This window comes from Poecilia mexicana, unplaced genomic scaffold (assembly GCF_051168715.1).
Source record: "Poecilia mexicana isolate PSO_F unplaced genomic scaffold, ASM5116871v1 scaffold_5, whole genome shotgun sequence".
NCBI lineage: Eukaryota > Metazoa > Chordata > Actinopteri > Cyprinodontiformes > Poeciliidae > Poecilia > Poecilia mexicana.
In genome coordinates this window covers 31,560,366-31,578,123 of record NW_028263374.1, presented here as the reverse complement: position 1 = coordinate 31,578,123, position 17,758 = coordinate 31,560,366, and the positions used below count along the sequence as shown (strand labels likewise).

At 41.5% G+C, this 17,758-nt stretch overlaps 1 long non-coding RNA gene across 2 annotated transcripts; it reads left to right on the top strand.

Moving 5' to 3' along the window:
• Positions 1–4,615: 4,615 nt before the first annotated feature.
• LOC148159829 (uncharacterized) lies at positions 4,616–12,946 on the top strand. 2 transcript variants are annotated; one of them, XR_015762922.1, is made up of 5 exons: positions 4,616–4,884; positions 7,051–7,121; positions 7,265–7,707; positions 11,357–11,982; positions 12,071–12,946. It is a non-coding gene; the product is annotated as an uncharacterized LOC148159829 (long non-coding RNA). The 2 variants fall into 2 exon arrangements; XR_015762921.1 differs by having other exon boundaries at positions 7,051–7,707.
• The last annotated feature ends 4,812 nt before the right edge of the window (positions 12,947–17,758 follow it).

Here is a 17,758-nt window from a genome sequence, read left to right as displayed (position 1 = left end):
CCCACAAAAATAAAAAATAAAAATAAATAAATTAATTAATTAATTAAAAAAAATAAAAAAAATTATATATATATATATATATATATATATATATGTATATGTATATATATATATATATATATATATATATATATATATATATATATATCAAGATTGAGCCAGCTCAATGGCAAGAACAAGATCCGTGCAATAAACAGCTATGCCTTACCAGTAATCAGATACCCTGCCGGAATAATTAGCTGGCCAATGGAAGAGATAAAGGCCACGGATGTTAAGACTCGGAAGCTACTAACCATCCATGGAGGGTTCCACCCCAAATCCAGCACCCTGAGACTGTACACAAGCCGTAAGGAAGGAGGCAGAGGACTAGTGAGTGTGAGAGCCACTGTCCAGGATGAAACATCCAAGATCCATAAATACATCAAGGACAAAGCCTCAATGGACGATGTGCTCAGCGAATGTCTCAGACAATGGGGAACAGAGGACGAGGTGCTGGAGGAACCATCATGGGAAGACAAGCCCCTACATGGGATGTACCACCGACAAATAACTGAAGTGGCTGATATCAGGAAATCCTACCAATGGCTGGAGAAAGCTGGACTCAAGGACAGCACAGAGACCCTCATCCTGGCCGCCCAGGAACAGGCCCTAAACACCAGAGCAATAGAGGCTCAGATCTACCACACCAGACAAGACCCAAGGTGTAGGTTGTGCAAGGAGGCCTCTGAGACAGTCCAGCACATAACAGCAGGGTGCAAGATGCTGGCAGGGAAAGCGTACATGGAACGACATAACCAAGTGGCGGGCATAGTGTACAGGAACATCTGTGCAGAATATGGACTGGAAGCCCCGAGGTCAAAGTGGGGGACACCCCCAAAGGTGGTGGAGAATGACCGAGCTAAGATCCTGTGGGACTTCCAGATCCAAACAGACAAGATGGTAATGGCGAACCAACCGGACATTGTGGTGGTGGATAAAGAACAGAGGAAAGCCGTTGTGGTGGATGTAGCAATACCAAGTGACCACAACATCAGGAAAAAGGAGAAACTGGAGAAATACCAGGGCCTCAGAGAGGAACTGGAGAAGGCCTGGAAGGTGAAGACCACAGTGGTGCCTGTGGTCATCGGGGCCCTCGGGGCAGTCACCCCCAAACTGGAGCAGTGGCTCAAACAGATCCCAGGAACAACATCAGACATCTCAGTCCAGAAATGTGCAGTTCTAGGCACAGCCAAGATACTGGAGGAGAACCTCAAGCTGCCAGGCCTCTGGTAGAGGACCCGAGCTCAGAGGATGAAAGAGACCACCCGCGGAGGGTGAGAAGGGAATTTTTTTTATTTTTTATATATATATATATATATATATATATATATATATATATATATATATATATATATATATATATATATATATAAATTAAATGTTACCCCTCTCAGACCAAAAAGCACACATCTAAATTTACACTGAACTCCCCCTGGATCTGCGTTAAATGGTTCGTTCCTGCTTGGCCGTGACGTTTTCAGCAGCTCAGTACAAGACAAGAACTGTGGCTGTTACTTTGCTGCCTAGAAAAATAATGAAGTCAAATTTAAAAAACAGAGATAAGAGAGAGAAAAAGACAAGAGTGTGAATTTGTAACAGTTTTTCTCCGAGAGGTGAGTAGACTGTGAGATTATCAACCATTTAGCATAGTTAGCTTAGCTACAGACTACTGTTGGCCTCCATAGCATTTAATGAATTAAGGAAAAGAATTGCCAAGATATTCATATATTTAACTCTTCCCTGTACCTTTTACCACTTAACAACAGGTGAGTCAGTCAGCAGCAGCTCTAACCCCCATACAGCATAAACCCTCTTCCTCCCCGTCCCAGTGAAAAAACTGAGCAACACTGTGTTCAATAACAAGCTAGTTAGCATCATTCCAGAGAATCCATAGGGATTTCTCTGTCTTTGCTCTTTTTACAATTACACAACAAAAACAATGTATTTGTTGCTGACAGAAAGTCAAACAATCTTTATAAAATGGTAATAAAAACAGCCTCCTGTCTGGACTGCAGCCAGTCCACACAGTTTTACCTTAGCTTACGTTTAAATTACAGGTATCTGCTGCCTCCTGACCCGTCCTCTCCCAAGAGAAATTAAAGCTGCAGTGTATAACTTTTATAAAACAGATTTTTTTTTTTACATATTTGTTTGTCAATCACCATCTCATGTGGTGCTGCTCATCCTTCCTCCCCTTCGATTTGTGCCGTGCTGCAGCTAGCATAGCTCAGAGCTGTGCAGATTCAAACTGGTTGTTTTGGTCAGAACCATTCATTACTTTTACCAGTAATAGTAATTCAGGAAGCAGATGGAGGAGATTGATTGTTTTCACAGATTATCTGTCTCATAACAAACTGCTACAACATGGTGACAGCTTTAACAAATATGAAGAAAACATATTTTTTATTAAAGTTATGTACTGCAGCCTGAATAAAACGCAACTACATGGTATTTTTAGAAGTCTGGATTGCTTTATGTGTATTTTGCACGTTGCTTTTGGCTGTTGCTCATGGGGAGACATTTCAGTATCTAAAACTAATAGAAAAAAGTTAAGCAACCTACCTGCATACTGGATGTGGACTGTTGGATGTTCAATTCATGAGCAGTAAATATTGTGCTAGTATCAGCATTGAACCACAGAAAGCAAGGCAGATGAAGCCTTTAAAATTATGATACTTCTGATGAGCCAGACAGACTCAAGAAACTGTAACAGTAGCTGCACAGGGGTGGGGGCAAACTAATTTTTTGTCTTGGGGCCCAAGATTCCTGGTGGCGTCCCTTTTGAGTTTGTCTCTCCATAGAAAGTTCCTCAGGGCGCTTTACTTTCACCACTTTTATTTTCATACACAAATGAGTCAGAATAATGGCCGACACATCCATGACCTTTGCTGACGACGCCTCAGTGGCAACTGCAGTCTGCTGAGCTCATCATGTGAAACGGTTGTAAACGGCATCATGAGAAGCTTTGCTGTGATGACTTCCTGGAGGCAGAGGGTCAGAAAGAGGAGCTTCTTAAAGAGACAGAGGCCCTTATTTATAGCAACTGCAGGTAACAAAGTCAGCCAATTATGCCTGAAATATACATGATGCTGCCCCTTTAAATGATTCTGCTGAACCAAAGTTCTAATGTCTGATTTTCATTGGATAGTTTTCAGTAAGTTTTTATTTATTATTACTTTTGTCAGTTTCAGGTTATTTTAGTGACCATTCTGGGTTTTTCTGTCGTTGACAGAGATATATTTATTAATACATGAATAGCTAAATATTATCAGCATAACAAAGAAATTTTATTTTTACTCCATAGCTTTGGATTTTTTCCCCCCCAAGTTGTTTAGAAAGGGAAGTGGATCAGACCCTGAACCCTGTGGGACCCCAAATGTAACTGAAGATTTATCATCAAATCAATGAACTGGAATCTGTTCAGCTTTTCTCTTTTCTGGAGAAACAGTGCAGAGGACATGTCAGAGATGCAGAGACCAGCCTGGTCTCCAGAAAGTCATCCAGATTCAAACTCTAATTCAGTTCATCTGGATTTAGAGACAAATGTTCATCAAGAACTGGGCCAAGTTCTGAACCCTGAGGGACTCCAAATGTAACTGCTGCATGAGGAGGATCGACCCTGAAACATGAAGTTGGATGTTAACATGTTGGAGCCTCAGAACCGGAACTCGGTCCGACTCGGATTGGGAAAGTGTGTGAAAGGTTGAGGCTTTTAGATGTAACTTTCGATTGGTGGTTAAAAAAGGGCGGCTCCGCACTTTGAAAGAATCCTACCTGTGTTCATGCAGCTGCTTTCACCTTCACACACACACACACGCACACACACACCGAGAGTCCCATGGGAAACAGAGTGTGGGTGTTTGGCACATTTTCTTCTCTAGGTGTTATCTAACAGCACACAGAAAGCGAGTGTGTGTTTGTGTATTTAGCTTGGCTCATGTTCTTCTGTGGTTAAGGCGTGTCTCTACCTTTCACAATAAAAGGGTTATGGGTGATTTAGGAACAAATAAAAGACCAAGATGGAGATTAATGACCAGTTAATGCAGGTTGTAAATCTTAGGAATATTTTCTCTGTACCTTCATATTTCTGGACTCCATTCTTAGACAAACAGCAAGAAGTCGGTTCTTTATAACTAAATAAAGAATAAATATGACAATAAAGTCATAAAATTATGCAATTTTATTCTCATAGCTTATTAGCAGATTTCTAAATAATACAGCTTTTAGACGAACCTGAGATCTGACCAACAAGAATAAAGAAAATATCTCCAGTCAGAAGCTTCTTTGGATGTGCTGAAACACAGACAGCTGCAGCAGATCTTTCCTGGCATCAACATAAAAACTTCCCAGCATTTAATCTGATGTTAATAAAATCTGTTTTATTAACTCTGCGATAAGTAAGTGCACCCTGAGCCAGCTGATGTGCTGTGAAGTTAAACCGCAGGCCTTTAATCTGAAGGAAGTGGAAACTGTTTCCTGTCTCTGCAGCTCTAAACAACCTTTCATGTTTTTCACCAAACATCAAGATGAGATCTAGTTTGGCAGACGTGACTTAAATTCAGCAGCAAAAGTTAAAATCTTTTTAAATGTTTGAATATTTCTGGTTCAACTGAAACACAGTCTGGACTTTAAACATATGAATATGTTTTTAAATGATTTTATCTTCTGTGACATGAAGGAAACTTTAAAGTTGTGCAGAAATCCCAATCGATGTGAAACTTGTGACGATGGAATCTAATCGACTCGACTTTCCTTTAAACTTCGATGTTTTTCCTAGAAGCAGGCGGCGCCTTCGTCAGCAGGAAGTCACGGCGTGTGAGACCACAGACCACCGGAAAAAAACAGGTGAAGCTCAACTCGATTTCCATGGTTACTACAACTTCCTGTGAGGCTCAAAACACTCGCAGAGGCTCTGCAGCACAAACAGGTCTGGCAGGAAGAGACAAGAGGAGAAATTTATTTATGAAAAACAGCAAAATCTGACAAATTAATTCAGATTAATCAGTAAACTGCAGCAGACTGCAGCAATCTGAAACAAACTGCAGCAATCTGAAACAAACTGCAGCAATCTGAAACAAACTGCAGCAATCTGAAGCAAACTGCAGCAATCTGAAGCAAACTGCAGCAATCTGAAACAAACTGCAGCAATCTGAAACAAACTGCAGCAATCTGAAACAAACTGCAGCAATCTGAAACAAACTGCATCAGTCTGCAGCAAACTGCAGCAATCTGAAACAAACTGCAGCAATCTGAAACAAACTGCAGCAATCTGAAGCAAACTGCAGCAATCTGAAACAAACTGCAGCAATCTGAAGCAAACTGCAGCAATCTGAAGCAAACTGCAGCAATCTGAAACAAACTGCAGCAATCTGAAACAAACTGCAGCAATCTGAAGCAAACTGCAGCAATCTGAAGCAAACTGCAGCAATCTGAAGCAAACTGCAGCAATCTGAAACAAACTGCAGCAATCTGAAGCAAACTGCAGCAATCTGAAACAAACTGCAGCAATCTGAAGCAAACTGCAGCAATCTGAAACAAACTGCAGCAATCTGAAGCAAACTGCAGCAATCTGAAGCAAACTGCAGCAATCTGAAACAAACTGCAGCAATCTGAAACAAACTGCAGCAATCTGAAACAAACTGCAGCAATCTGAAACAAACTGCAGCAATCTGAAGCAAACTGCAGCAATCTGAAACAAACTGCAGCAATCTGAAGCAAACTGCAGCAATCTGAAGCAAACTGCAGCAATCTGAAACAAACTGCAGCAATCTGAAACAAACTGCAGCAGTCTGAAGCAAACTGCAGCAATCTGAAACAAACTGCAGCAATCTGAAGCAAACTGCAGCAATCTGAAACAAACTGCAGCAATCTGAAGCAAACTGCAGCAATCTGAAACAAACTGCAGCAATCTGAAGCAAACTGCAGCAATCTGAAACAAACTGCAGCAATCTGAAGCAAACTGCAGCAATCTGAAACAAACTGCAGCAATCTGAAGCAAACTGCAGCAATTTGAAACAAACTGCAGCAATCTGAAGCAAACTGCAGCAATCTGAAGCAAACTGCAGCAATCTGAAACAAACTGCAGCAATCTGAAACAAACTGCAGCAATCTGAAACAAACTGCAGCAATCTGAAACAAACTGCAGCAATCTGAAACAAACTGCAGCAATCTGAAACAAACTGCAGCAATCTGAAGCAAACTGCAGCAATCTGAAACAAACTGCAGCAATCTGAAGCAAACTGCAGCAATCTGAAACAAACTGCAGCAATCTGAAGCAAACTGCAGCAATTTGAAACAAACTGCAGCAATCTGAAGCAAACTGCAGCAATCTGAAGCAAACTGCAGCAATCTGAAACAAACTGCAGCAATCTGAAACAAACTGCAGCAATCTGAAGCAAACTGCAGCAACCTGAAGCAAACTGCAGCAATCTGAAACAAACTGCAGCAATCTGAAGCAAACTGCAGCAATCTGAAGCAAACTGCAGCAATCTGAAGCAAACTGCAGCAATCTGAAACAAACTGCAGCAATCTGAAACAAACTGCAGCAATCTGAAACAAACTGCAGCAATCTGAAACAAACTGCAGCAATCTGAAACAAACTGCAGCAATCTGAAGCAAACTGCAGCAATCTGAAACAAACTGCAGCAATCTGAAACAAACTGCAGCAATCTGAAACAAACTGCAGCAATCTGAAACAAACTGCAGCAATGTGAAACAAACTGCAGCAATCTGAAACAAACTGCAGCAAACGGTTTCAGGGCAGTGAGTGAAAAACAGCAGGAGGGTTATTTGGTTTTTGTTTATTTGGTTTTTGTTTATTTGGTTTTTGTTTATTTGGTTTTTGTTTATTTGGTTTTTGTTTATTTGGTTTTTGTTTATTTGGTTTTTGTTGTTTTCTATGTGGAAACTAAAAACAAATGTTGAGTTTTATTCATTTACAGATTAATTTTATTCGGTCTGCATCAACAGACTGAAGCTTCTCCTGACCGACATCCTTTCTGATTTCTGCAGGGAACCAGAGTGAAAACAGCTGAGATCGTCCTTCCTACAAGTTTTCCCTCAAGCAGACAGACTCTCCTCTGGTCTATTAAAGATCTTCTGCTAAAAGTTTTAGTTGCTTTTTCACTTCATTTCTTTGTAATTTTCAGGAATCGATGTCTTATCAATGAGTTGATTGATTTAATAAGTGATCAATATTTAACATGTTTCCCTTCATCCTAAAAAGAAAATCTGGTAAACAAGGGATGATGTGCAGGTTCTGCTGGAGGTCGGGCTGTTCCTGAAGAACGGTGCAGCTTCCTCCGCAAACAGGAAACAGGCGAAACGATCAGAACGATCAGAACCTCTTCAGCACCAGGCAGGTCGATGCAGAGAAACATCACAACAAATATTTAGAATTTATATTTTAACCAGAAATGAGCTGCAGTTCCCTTTTCTAATGCGACAAAATGTGGAAAAATCCTTCATTCCTGTTCAGACCGACCCAAACGCCGGATCCACCCGGATCCAGCCGGATCCACCCGGATCCAGCCGGATCCAGCCGGCTGGTGAACGCAGGCGACCCGTTCTGAAACGTTTGGGTCGGTTCTGTGCGGTCGGCTGCTGATCTGGTTGCTTTGCAACAGAAGATCTGAATCTGATATCAGCACAGAGGTTAAAGGTCAAAAGGTGAGTAAAGATCAACTTTTTTGGGTTATTGATCGTTGTTGTTTTGGGTTATTGATCGTTGTTGTTTTGGGTTATTGATCGTTGTTGGTTTGGGTTATTGATCGTTGTTGGTTTGGGTTATTGATCGTTGTTGGTTTGGGTTATTGATCGTTGTTGTTTTGGGTTATTGATCGTTGTTGTTTTGGGTTATTGATCGTTGTTGTTTTGGGTTATTGATCGTTGTTGTTTTGGGTTATTGATCGTTGTTGGTTTTCTTTACTCGTCATGTTTGGTTTGTTGAATCTTGAATTCTGTTTTTATTCGGACGTTTTTCGTTTTATGGCTTCACGTCTCGTTTTTCCTTCGTTCTTGAGTTTCTAGAAATCAACTGGTCTCAGTTTCTGGTTCCGGCCTCTCCGCCTCAGCCGTGCCCTTTGACCTTTGGTTCTCGGAGCTTAAAGTCAGCCGATTTTCTCGCTGGATTGTCAGATCATCTGTTTCGTCCTGCTGGTTTCTCTGCTTTAAACTTCCCAGTTGAATAAAATGAAAACTGAACTGGATGGAAGAATGAATCATTCATGTCTCTTATCCGTCTAACTGGACCTGTTTCTTCTGAATATACTGGGGAAAATCCTTAGTTACATTTTAAGTTGAAATTGATTCTGCAAACCATTGATCCACGAGGGAAACATTAAAATATTTCCTCCTGGTTTCATGACATCATCTGGTTTCAGGCTCAGTTTGACGGAAACGCTTTGAATGTTTTCCTTCTGCTTTCCGTTTCCTGGCCGGGCCGAGCAGCAGTTTGGGTTTGGTGGCAGAAGATGTGGTTAAAAGGTTCAGCAGTGATGCAGGTCAGAACGTTTGGGAACGCCCTCCGACCCCAACATTCAGCTTTACTTAACTGATCAATAATTGGGCTTCAGTCAGTTCAGACAAAACTGTTTTAGTTTCAGAAGCTTTTCAAAGTCCAAACGTCAGAACCAATTAAACCAAAATAGTCTAAAAAAGGACAAATCTTTTGACAAATTATTCAAAAATATTAAATGAAAAGAAAATTCAGGATGTGTTCAGATGCTGTTCTTGAAGCTAAAAACTGAGCTCCACCGGTTGCCTAGCAACCCAATCAGAGCTCTAGCAGAGTTTTGCTGCAGTTTTCTTGTTTGGACCCGAGTCTCTTCCTTTCTTCGTGGTCAGATCGACTGCTGCCAACGTCTCGTGACTCAGCGGGTCGTCAGCTTTCTCTGCCGGAATGACGAAGCCACGGGAACATTGTTTTCCCAGATTCCTGTAAGTCCCGTTTTAATAATGAGGAAAAAGGGAAGCAACCTCTTAGTCATTCTGATATCACATTTCACAGCAGCTTGAACTTCTTCCAATTCAAACCGACTCAGTTTCATTCCAGCCAATCAGAGCGCTCCTCTTCTGCCCACTGCATTCCTCAGCCAATAGAAAGTCAGAACAGTCACACAGAAAGAATGGCTTTCATTCCTGACAGCTGAATGCCAGCCGGCCCTCCCTGTGTGTGTGTGTGTGTGTGTGTGTGTGTGTGAGAGAGAGAGAGAGAGATTAGGAATTTGCAGTGGGAAGTGAACAACTTCCTGTTTTTACCCGTTAAGGACATCCGTGTTGGCTGTCTGTGTGTGTGTGTGTGTGTGTGCGTTTTGTTTGTAATACCTTGTGGGGACAATTTTTCTGACATATACCACATTGTGGGGACCAATTGGGAAACCATGTTTTAGGGTCAGGGGTCAGATTTAGGGCTAAGGTATGAATCGGGTTAGGAAAAGGGTAAAGGTCAGGTTTAGGCTGTAGAAATGAATGGAAGTCAATGGAAAGTCCCCACAAAGATAGCCATGCAAACGTGTGTGTGTGTTAGTGTGTAGGTGTGTGTGTGTGTGTGTGTGTGTGTGTGGAGGGGGGGGATCAGGACAGACGGGAATGGGATTATATCTGGCCAACAGTAACCGGATGCCGGAACATTCCAACTGAATGCGGCGCCTGAAGTCCAGCTCCTTGATTATTGGTTATTGATCTGCAGTTTCACCAACTTCCTCTGATTGTCCAGATGGAGCAGAAGAAGCTCCTCGCTGTTTGTTTCCCATGTAAAGAGATGGAGGCGCTGATGTAAACCACTTTGTTACTGAACAAAAGAACATTGTTCCTGTTTACTGAAGCAGATGAAATTCTGCTACCTTTGACTTTTACTCCACTACATTTCTACAATGTTTTTGTGTATTTTGTAACTTTTACATCACCACTGCATTTCTTTCTTGTTAGTCTGAAAATAATCCATGACTTATTCAAATTATCTGGTTCAAAAATCAACTCCAGGTTGAGGTTTTGGAAATGGTGTCAGGAAATTGAATTATTTCAATCACAATTGAGCTGCTGTTAAGTTGGATATTTTGTTATTGTGGGTTTGATGACGAGCGAGTTGGAAATGAGCAGCGCCTCTTCCTCAGTTAGCTGCGTCTTTCTTCAGGCAGATATCTTTTATTTTGAAGTTTCCTGCAGCTAAAATAACACGTCTTATTTTGATTCATTTTACTCTGCAGATTGTTCCTGATGGACAGAATCACTAGAAAAACATCAATGATCTGTTAACATGGAAACATTCAGCAGCTGCTTGACTTGTAAAATGAAGTACTTGAGTAAAAATATTAATGTGATTCTTTCACTTTCACTAGTAGATTTTTGTCTGTTTATTTGTACTTTCTCCAGCTTCTGAATGAAACTCCAGAAAATCACATATTTAATGTTTTTGTGCTGATCTTTTTACCCAGAATGCACCAAAAGTGAACCGATGGCACCCGTCCAGCTGTTGATAATTTACACTTACCAATGACAAACTAGCTAGCAATGATTTATTAGCAGCTAACTAACCATAGCCTCAACCACAGCTAAACTCAGATGTTTTACAGTGCACAGTTTTAAGATAAAAATGCATTTCTGTTGTTTGTCAGACTGAAAGTACCTTGATAAATAACAGTAATATCATTTTAAGTAAAATGTTATTGGTTTGATATAATATTCTAGAAAATCATAATCAACAGAAAAAGGCTTGAAAACAGTTTGGATAAAATGTGAGGCAAATAAAAATACTGATGTGTTTCCACTATTATAATGAATTATAATTAAACTTGTTGCAAAGATGTTGGGAGATTCAGTGGTTCAGAATCATTTTCATTCTGAATTGCTCTAAAACTTTGGCTGCTTTCACCTGATAAAATCTGGTTTAATCTGCCAGATTAAGCCACTCAGGCTGAAGGTTTTAGATTAGCATCAAGTGATGGGGCATCGTCATGAAATCCAGAAACTATCATCTCTTTAGCTTTGATCCTTTTATACGTCTGTTAGTAGCTCAAACTGTTTTACAGCCACAGCAAACCGAAATCCACCCATCTGCTAACATCCTGGTCCTACTGGGGTCAGGAGGAGCTGCTGCCTCTCCTCTCTGGGCGAGAGGCGGGGTCACCTGGACGGGTCACCTGGACGGGTCACCTGTGGAAGATTTTGTTGGACTCAGCATTTCCTTTAAAAGGAGTCCAGAGCTGGAATAATTCAAAGTGTTCCAGAAGTTTCACCTTCCAGGTGAAATCAAACCTGTGCAGCCAGAAGGTTTCAGTCTGTTGTAATTATTCGTATTTTTATTCTTTTGTTTTACTAGTTTTGACCCCGCTGACCTCTGGACGTCTCTCTGCTCGTTTTGGACATGAAGCTGTGAACTGAGAGCGTCTGGTTCCTCCTGAAGTCGTGTTGCTGCTGATCGGAGCTCCTGCAGCTCCGTCTGTTGAATTTTAGTGGAAATGTTTCTGTTGATTATAGAAACATGATCGAAAGGCGAAGTAACACCACAATATGTACTAATGTTATAAAATGAGGCTTTAAAATGTAATTAAACATCATTAAAGCTGCAATAATTGCTGTATGTAATAAGCAGAAATGGACTGAACAACTGAATTATTACCTTCTGAGGATTCATATTGTTCCCCAAACCAGAGGAAGTTCTGGCAACATTAATTAAAGAGTTAGCTTCCATGCTAATCCAGAGCATGAACATTTCTACCCCTGTATTTATTCATGAAGTCACTGGTAGAATCGCTGCTCTCTGACCAAAGGTCAATAAAATGTTGAAAGTCGTGTTTGTTCACTTCATGAATCTATCAGCTTCCAAACTGGCTACGTTTCAGTTCAGCCTTGCCCTTTGACCTTTGCCTTCCCTGGTTTGTAATCGAGGAACTGAAGCTGGAATCGCTGCTGACCGACGCAGCTTCATCCACCGAGGAACGACGGGTAGAGAAAGTTATTTTCTCCAATTTTCCCCTTTCCTTTTAGCCCGTTTGTACTTGAACTTTCGTTTTTTTCCCTTCTGCTCCTCCAGATTTGAACCGAGATCCTGAAGGCTCGTATTTCTTGGTGAGCCTGTCGCAACGTGTTGAGCAACAGTCGGGTCCCGGCTGGGAGCCGCTTTCTGCACCGTTCCCATGGGAGACGAAGCCACAGCCAAGTTTCAACGTGCGTCTGTTTGCATAAGACAAAGATGCTTTCAGGAACTCTGAGACAAGAATTACATTTTCCAGTCACAGTCCTAATTTTGCAGAAAAAAAAGTTTTACTGTCCAAAGGACTCGAAAACTCGCTGCTGCAGCCGAGACATTTCTGAGAAGTGAAAACTTATTTAAGCAACGCATAAAGAAACGCCGTTCTCACTGAAAGACAGCAGATAAAAACATTCCCAACAGTCCAAGACTTTCACACAAACGTTTTTAAATGACAGTCAGTGCTGAAGCAAAAAACTACATAAAATGGAAATCAAAACTGAAAAGTGATTCATGAAGATGGGATTTTATTCATCCAGCAAATCTACAAGAAACTGTTAAAATCAGAATCTTGTATCTGAAAAACAACTCGGTCCGCTTGGCCCCATTCTGGTTCGTTTACTCCAACTCCAGTCCGTCTGCTTTGAAAGTCCAGTCCGGTTGGCGAGGTGTGAATGCTAATCGACCTCTGACCTCTGGTCCTCCACACCTCAGTCTGGGTTCGGTTGAAGTGAACACCAAGAGGACCAGAGACCGCTCCAAAAGCAGGAAGTGGACTATAGCGCAGGGCATTCTGGGTAAATAAAATGGGGTAGACAAGAATAAGCTTGGCTCCAGCCTATTCCTTTTTTGGTAAATTATGGGTTTCTTTATTGTTATTTTTTTTTTTCTTTCCTGTGTTTAATGTGGACAATTTACCAAAATAAAGTGATTGATTGATTTATTGATTGATTGATCCAACCAAAGCTAGCGTGCTAGCCTAGCACTAGCAGCAGAAATGGCTCCTGGTCTTTAGCCAAAGACTAAAGAGAAATCCTCCAACTGTCAGGATTGGGGGTTTTGCTCGTGTTTTGCTATCTCTGTTATTCTTAGTCTGTTCCCTGTGAGTCTTTGTGTTGTCCTGTCTCCTTCCCCTTAATTGTTTCCAGGTGTGTCTTGTTCCCTGATTATCCTCCCTGTGTCCACCTGTTGTCTTGGTCTCTTGTCGGCTCCTTTTCTATCTGTCTGACGTTCCTCGTTTGCCAGAGCTACCAGTTTGTTAACCTGATTGCCTGCTCTACTGTGCTGCCTGTGTTTAGGACTTTTGTGGAACTTTATTATTTTCATTTAATCATCTTTCATCACTTTAACCTGGGTTCCTGCGTCTGCCTCACCATGAACGCTGCACATCATGACACCAACACTAAAATCTGACGCCTCCATCTTGTTTCCATCTGGTGAAGAAGGAAGTTGCTCTCAGTGTCTTCAGAGGTTTGTGTCGTTTCCTTCAGTGGTTCTTGGTGCAGCGCCCCCACAGGCCAGGAGGGGAACAGGTTGGTTGGACTCAGAGCCACAGCAGCTGGAGGTGGAGCAGATGTTCTGGTTCTAGTGGAACCGGCAGCGCCGTGCCCTGGGGTTTCAGTCAGGGATTCAATAGACTCAACTATACCTGAACAATACACACGTTGTGCAGGACAGTGCAGCAACTATGCACCACACCAAACCACAGGCATTTAATAATATGCAAATAAATCAAAATACGCCAAGAAAAGCAACAATGCAGCCAACTAAAACATAACTGAACAGCCAGCAATTTAGCTAAACTTTTCCATGTTCTGCAGTGAAGCTCAACATCAATCCAAACTGCTCAAATAGACACGTGAACAATTAAAATAAAAAATATTCAGTAACGTTTGTATGAGAACGTAGCAGAAAAGTAACTTGTAAATAAAATCCACAGGTTGTTGTACTGACTGCTAGCTGTTAGCCACTCGTAGCGCTCATAGATAGTTTAAAATGCCTTACAAAGTTCTTACTGGTCTGTTAGTGGATCCAGGCTTGGTGCGGGTTTTCCTTTTTTAATTATTTATTTTTTTATCCGTGAAACAGGGTTTACAAAAAGGCGATTTTGAAAAGTCAGCAACTAGTAAACCGGATCTGAAGCGTAGCCATTTTGTAAACACCAAGTTCGCCACGGCGATGGGAAATCAGGGGAAGCTTTTCCTTACATCCGGGCCTGTGGGACGGACCGGCACTGTATATCAGCTCTGATTGGCTGATTACTCTGCCAGTCATACCAACTGTGGCCTGTTGCTCGGCGTTTCTGGCAAAGGGTAGCTGGGTTAGTACAGCAGGGCCTGAGGCGGAGCTGCTCGCCAGATGCGTTTAAGGCACTTTTAAACACACACACACACACACACACACACACACACACACACACACACACACACACACACACACACACACACACACACACACACACACACACTCTCTCTCTCTCTCTCTCTCTCTCTCTCTCTCTCTCTCTCTCCCCGGTTGCAGCATGCTGACATGCAGCAGCTGCAAGCTGGGCGTCTCCATGGCGATGGGAAGAAACGTTGAAGAGAAAGTTATGGAGGCAGAAGATGGCCGACAGGTGAGGTCAGAAGTCAAAGGCAAACCAGACAATCTACAGAAACAAAGAGCTGCAGCAGGAAGTGGCCACATCACAATCAGCTGGAAGAATCGAGACTGAGGCCTTCAGATGAACACTGCAAAACACAAAATACAACCAAGCAATTCAGTTTGTGCTGCAAATCTCAGTTCACTGGAAATGAGACAAAACAACAGAAAGAGGAGCTTGTTTTAAATAAAAAAATCATTAATATCGATTAAAGGTTCAACTTCCTCTGGCAGATTATTTAACTTATAACAAATCATTTTTCCCAAGTGAAATAACGTTTTATCAATATAAAGGAATTATTGACCTGAAACAATCTTTTTTTTAATTTCCTTTATTTAACCAGGTGAACCCGTTGAGATCCAGATCTCATTTTCAAGAGGGACCTGGGCAGAAGTCTGCAACACACAGCAACCTGGTTACAAAATAAAACTAATTAATACATGTGCACAAGTATAAAACAGTATAAAACAATTTAAAAACGGTGCCTCTGTTCAGCAGCATCTCGTTGCCTAATTTTAAGAATCGATTGAAATAATTCCAGTGAAACCAGTTCTGACATCTTGATTTCAGACTGGAGCCGATTCCAGCATCACTGAAAGCTTGTTTCCCTTTTTCAGTTCGGAAACGTGGAACATGCAAAAGAAAAATGTTGTTAGAGTGAAAAGAATGAGAATTAACAGATCTATGTAAAAGAGTTGAAGTATGCTGGACCAAGCCGAGTGGAGGGTTATAAATCAGGATCATCAGGTGATTGTTTCTACGCTTAAAGGAGCTTTGCATTCAGCTCACAGTGATAAACAGTATTTAGTGACTGAAGGCATTTGGTCAAAGCATTCATATATAAAACATCTCCATAATCCAGGAGTGGCAGGAATGTTGCAGCTACCAATTTACTTCCAGCTTTAAGAGAAAAACCAGAACCATTTGGTAATAAAACCCAATCTTCATTTTCATTGTTCGTAACAAATTTACTCTGTGATTTTTAAAAAAGCTCTTTATCTGAAATAAAGCCAAGATATTTATAATTATTGACAAACCCAATCTGTGTTCCTGCAGCAGTTGGAAGCTGTAGATGGATCTCTGGTAGTTTTCTAGAGTGTGAAAATAACCATTGCTTTTGTCTTATACACATTCAGAACCAACTTCAGAGTTTGTAACCGGGTTTGAACTACATTAAAAGCAAAACCTGTATGGCCTGAGAAAGTGGTGAAGAACAGCAGTAAATCACTAATCATCTGCATAAAAATGATAAAAAGCATTGGACAGATTTTCACACAAGCTATTTATATAAATGGAGAATAAAAGTGGCCAAGAACTGAGCCCTGTGGGACACCATTTAAAATGGTACCAATAGAAGAAGTGAAGCCGGCCAACTGGACTCTGGGTTCTGATCGACAGGTAACCAGCTGCCCACATGGTGGTTTGATGTGAGAGAACAATCCTGTGTGTCAGTTAAAAGCTGTGATTTACTGAGTCTTTGATAAATCAACAAACGGAGCAACACAAAGCTTTTTGTTAAAGAGCCTGAAGAAGATCATTCATAAAGTAGCAGTAACAGTGCTATGTTTTTCCTAAAACCAAACTGGACATTTTGTAAAGATTAGACTTAGATTAAAATATGAGACAATGGCTCTGCTATAAACTCTGCAGCTAATTTTAGAAATAAAGGATCCAGGTTTTCTGGCCCTGCCGATTTTTTGGTGTCTGTTTTTCAATTCTCTGAGAACCTGAGCTGTACAAACAGGGAAAAATCAAAAGTGGTGAATTACAATCATTATTCAAAATCTGCTCATCAGTATTGACATTTAGGCCGAATGAATTTAAATCATCAAGTAGAGAGCCTACAGAAATAAAATGTTTGTTAAAATAATTTAAAATTTCTAATTTATCAGACACCATTTTACTTTTATTCCAAACAAAATCTGGAAAGTCCCTCAGTGGCGCCTGATCAGCAGCTGATTTCACTGCTCTCCAACATTTCTTTGGATCATTTGAATTTTTTGTCATCTCAGCAAGGAAATAGTCTGAATTTGCTTTAATTAATAAAGTACGCTTATTCCTCAGTTTCCTAAAACAAAGCCAGCTCTCCTCAGTTTTATTTTTCTAGCCTAAGCTGCATCTCTTTGTTTGAGCAGAGCTCCAACAGCTGAGGAAAACCATGGATTATTTCACCCTTTGCCCTAATTTTACGTACAGGAGCATGTTTATTTATTAGGGTTAAAAACTCTTTATGGAAATAAGATCAGCGTGATCAGAAAGAGATTCCAGTTAACTTTAACAAGTCATGGACAAAAGCTGCTCATCATCTCATTTCCAGTGAACTGAGATATTTGCAGCACAAACTGAATTGCTTGTTAGTATTTTGTGTTTTTGCAGTGTACCAGGTTTTGTATCTGATTTCTTTAACCTGTGAAGGGAAAGAGGAAGAACATCTGAGGAAGTTTCTGCTCTAACCTTCAGTCAAAGGAAGGAAGAAATTCATCAGCGCTGCTTTCACTCTCTTTGTTCAGAGGTTAAAGGTCACGGCTCGGCTATATTCAGATCAAACCTGAAGAATTCAGCTCTGCTGGACGACTGCCTCCATCCTCCCATTGAACTTTGACCTTTCATCTCATCGTAGATGAGCTCAGAGTTCAGGAGTGGTGAGGCGTGACGGATTGTTCTGGAGTCGGTCCCGACCCGGTCAGGTCCGCTCTGATCCGGAAACAAACGTTAATGAATGGCAAAGAGTCGGGTTGTAAAGAAACCATGAGTCACTCGTTCACACAGGAGGAGAGAAACGGGAATCACCTTGAAAGAAGATCAGTGAGCGAAGCGCAACAGGAAACCACGAATGCAAGCGGCCAGGCAACATGGCGGCCAGTCAACATGGCGGCCAGACTACATGGCGGCCAGTCAACATGGCGGCCAGTCAACATTGCGGCCAGTCTACATGGCGGCCAGGCTACATGGCGGCCAGTCAACATGGCGGCCAGTCAACATTGCGGCCAGTCTACATGGCGGCCAGGCTACATGGCGGCCAGGCTACATGGCGGCCAGTCAACATGGGGGCCAGGCTAGATGGCGGCCAGTCAACATGGCGGCCAGTCAACATGGCGGCCAGTCTACAT